Raw genomic sequence first — 4,786 nt, 5'->3', positions numbered from 1 at the left:
TAGCCAAGGCTATGGTTTTTCCAGTGGTCATGTATGGATGTGAGAGTTGGACTGTGAAGAAAGCTGAACGCTGAAGAATTGATGCTTTTGAACTGTGGTGTTGGAGAAGACTCTTGAGAGTCCCTTGGACTGCAAGGAGATCCAACCAGTCCATCCTAAAGATCAGTCCTGCGTGTTCATTGGAAGGACTGATGCTAAAGCTGAAACTCCAATACTTTGGCCACCTCATGCGATGAGTTGACTCATTGGAAAAGACCCTGATGCTGGGAGGGATTGGGGGCAGGAGGAGAAGGGGACGACAGAGGATGAGATGGCTGGATGGCATCACAGACTCGATGGACGTGAGTCTGAGTAAACTCCAGGAGTTGGTGATGGACAGAGAGGCCTGGCGTGCTGGGATTCATGGGGTCGCAAAGAGTCAGACATGACTGAGCGACTGAACTGAACTGAACACCCTTTAGACCGGGAGAGATTCACTTTCTCTCTTCCTTTTCCTAATCATATCAGGCCTTATAAAAGATTTCAATAGACTATATTACCTCAAGGTATGCTTAACAGTCCTACTATTTGTCAAAATTTTGTAGCCAAGGCTTTACATCCAATGTGATAGCAATTTCCTCATGCATATATCATTAATAATATACTGTAACTACAAATAGGAGAAATGATATTTTTGACACTGAATGGCCATGATATTCTTTATTATTTTTTTTTTATTAGTGAAGTCGCTCAGTAAGTGTCCGACTCTTTGTGACCCCTTGGACTGCAGCCTACCAGGCTCCTCCATCCATGGGATTTTCCAGGCAAGAGTACTGGAGTGGGTTGCCATTGCCTTCTCCACATGATATTCTTTAGACTCCAGAGAAAACTGATTAAAATAAAATCTTTTTTGAAATTGAAAAATGATTCTTCTTACACGTGCAGTTAGGAAAAGGTTAACTTGTTAAAATACTTTTTTGGAGTGCCAATTCTGCCTGGGAAACAAAAACAGGTCTAAGAAAAAAACCTAAAGTTAACTCTTATCATGTCCTTGGGGTACACAGCCCACTCTGTCTGGGACTTCAGCCATAAACAAATTGGTGGAACTCAAAAAAAAAAAAGGCAAAAAGATATTTTAAATTTCAAACGGAAAATGATGCCTGTCTATCTAGATTTATCTATGTCTAAATGTCTGTCTTTGTTTTTGAATAATATGAAATTAATGAGCTCTATTTAAATTCAGGTTCACATGAACTGAAAAAAATTCAATATTAAATGTTTATTTAAATATAATTTAAATGTAATTGTTTACTAATCTAATTAAGACATGTCTTAAGTCAACAACATTATGTAATACTTTTATTATGCCTAGGTTTAAGGTAAACTAAATTTGTCAAGAAAAGGGTAAATTTATATATATATATATATAAATATATAAATGATATGAAAACTTTTAGATAAACTCTATTAAAAATAATTACATTTTAAATAAAATAATCTATTATTAGAATCTAAAATAATCTCTTAGGATTGGGGTAACTTAAATCTCTAGAATTGTACTAAACTAAATAATAAAAGTTTATTAAATAGCTAGGTCATTTCCAAATAAAATAAGATTTTAAAACATTAATTACTGAACATTAACTTCCTTTTATAGAAAGTTTTTCTTACAGAGATTTTAGACTATTAATAAATATATAATATATACTTATATATAAATATGTATTTATTAAAATATATATAATAAATATATTCACCAATCTATAAAATGCTAATATACAAGACACTTCATGGTTGCTAAAGAAAAATAAGATGTATATTTTTAATAAAAAGGTATAAAGTATAACAAATTAAATGATAAATACAAAAATATAAGAAAGGTTTATAACAAATGAAAGAGAATTTTATGGCAAGTGGATGTAACTCATTGTCCTGAACTTCCTTCCTCTTCCTTCTTACATGTCTCGATCGATACAAATTCTTCTTTTATAGGGGCCACACCTCTCCGAGGTGAAACTACACGACATGTTATAACCCACCTGTTAGCTTACTTTGCCATAATGAGAACACCTAATTCTATAAAAACAGACAATGGCCCTGCCTATATTTCTAAGCAGTTCAAACAATTTTTACATTCATTCTCTATTAAACAGATTACAGACATTCCTTATAATCCACAAACACAAGACATAATTAAACAAACACATTACACATTGAAACTACAAATAAAAAATTAAATAAGGGGGAATACACAGAAACACATTTACCTTCCTTATCCAGAGCAGACGTTACTAGATTCCAACGCAATATATTTTTTAAGCCTATAACTATTGTTCATATAGCTTTATTTGTTTTAAAATTTTTTAAACTTACTGCAGGGAGATATTTTGACAAAAGCAGAAAAACATTTCAAGACACTGAAGGACACCTCCCTTCCTCTGCCCATTTGGTATCAAGGCGGGTTAACTGATCAATGGAAATCTAGGAGACTATTCTTACAGGGAAAGGGGTATGCTTGCATTTCTCCAGATGGATCCAATGAACTCACGTGGCTTCCTCTTCCGAAGATTCGACCTAAGGGAGCCCCCAGCATTCAAACTAGAGATGAAACAACAAAAACCCCAAGAGGAAGAAATTCCAATACAAGCCATGGCAGCTTTAAAAATTTCCAAAAAAACGCCGCACTCGACATCATCGACCTCATGATCTCCCTACTTGGGGACAGATAAAAACCCTTACTAATCGAGCTGAAAATCTGATTTCTCGACAGGCAATGCCTCGGAATCCTGGAAATATTTTTGTCGCTATGCTTGCTTTGCTTGCTTTTGCTTCCCCCGCGCAGGCTGACTTGATTGATCACACTTACTGGGCTTATATACCTACCCCACCCTTTTATTGTAGGTTATAGAATGGACAGATATAGGCCCAATCGTATCCACTAATGACTCAACACATATGCCCCCTCCTTGGAGCTTGGAGGGGCCCTCTCATCCTGAGGAAGAAGGAAGGCTCATTAACATTTCTCTAGGCTATGAAATCCTTCCTTTACACATGGGCCCAACAAAATTATGTATTAATGTTAGTCGACAAACATGGGCTTTTGTCCTGCCTCTAAAAAGGAACTTCCACACATTGCTTGGATTATTTACTGCCCTTTCTTTGTCTGTGAACTGTGTTTATACTACTGAAACTTTAGGGAAAGAATTAGGGAAAGAATAAAGAACACTATGCAAAGGGTTTACTAATGAGAACTTTAAATATACTCCTGTTTGTTGGGACAAATGTCAGGCCAAATCAGGAAAATTAATGTTTGTGGCTAATCATACAGTTGTCTACTGGGGACCCCATGGTATGTGGTTATCTAACTGCTCAGATGATATTAACAGCACTGTGTATGATTATGCTCCTCAGATAGCATAGAGGGTTACTACCACTACAGTGGAGCATTACCATGACAGAGGACTTCTTGGGTGGCTTGACGGTGCAATGGCCCCCTGTCATCTTCCAATTGTCCTCGATAAACAGATTGGGCCTGAACAATGGGACATCTAGAAACTTGCTGCAAGCACCGAAGAACTTGGGACTTGGACCGGACATTTCACAGGAACCAGTCGTAGTCATAGTAATTATTTCTTTCGCTATAATCTATCATATTTTATACAAGCCTATGTTCCACTTCCTTTTGTTCTAGCTATAGGAAGTTAACAATTCAATAAGACTTTACGTTCTGTAACTTGTATAAATTGCAAATTATATACTTAACTCTTCTGTTTCCTTAAGAAATGAATCCCTTTTGATTCTTTGATCTCGACGTAGTCTTTGGTTACCAATAAATCTCCAGCAGCCCTGGGAAGAAGGCCCCATGGCTGGACTTGCTTGCCGGTTACTTACTAAACTGCTCCAGCGATCTAAACGATTCATCGGATGGCTGATTCTTGGCATTTGGGGATTAATAGCTATTTGCCCCACTGCTGCCGTCACTGGCGTCGCTTTACAAACCTCAATTCAGACACAAAATTTGATCCAAAATTCGACTCAAGATGCTCATACTATGTGGGCCACTCAGGCTCAGATAGAGGAGGACATTCAAGATGAAATACAGGGACTAAAAACAGCCATCAGATGGGTTGGAGATCAATTAATAGATGCACAAAAACAGGTGATGCTAAAATGGGACTGGAATTCTACTCAATTTTGTGTTACTCCTGTTCAATAATAGTGCCTACAACTGGGAACAAATCAAATTTCATTTACAAAACATACATGATAATGCCTCTCTGAATGTACAATTATTACAAAAGGAAATCTTTGAAACCTTTTCTAAACATCTGCCCTCTTCCACTAATTTGGAAACTTTAGCTGAACAACTAGCTGATCAATTATCTGGGCTAGACCCACACAGATGGTTTCAAAACATTACTCACCAGCATCAGGTCTGGAACTGTAATTTTGGTGATTGTCTTGACAATTATATTTGTCGTTTACTGTTGCCTTCATGCAAAAATTGTTAAAACAAAACAAACTCAAATGGTCAGAACCCTTTTTACAAATATTATACATAAATAAGGGGGAATTGTCAGGGAATGTTTAACAGGAGGATTTCTATGTGCTGTTTCTCATAAATTCTCTGTTCCTTATCAGTTCCTATTCCAAGAATGAGTAGAGCTGCACGCAGCTCCCAGGACTGAGATCATGAGAAACAGTATCTACTTGGATTCCTTTCAGTAACTCCCTTCAATGACTCTTTTCAGCGTCAGTGACCTTGTATGTATTAGACTATCCATATTGTGGCTATTGATAAAATTTC

This window comes from Bison bison, unplaced genomic scaffold (assembly GCF_000754665.1).
Source record: "Bison bison bison isolate TAMUID 2011002044 unplaced genomic scaffold, Bison_UMD1.0 scf7180017864375, whole genome shotgun sequence".
In the NCBI taxonomy this organism is placed as follows: Eukaryota; Metazoa; Chordata; class Mammalia; order Artiodactyla; family Bovidae; genus Bison; species Bison bison.
The sequence above is the reverse complement of the archived record's forward strand: the minus strand, read 5'-3'. Positions refer to the sequence as shown.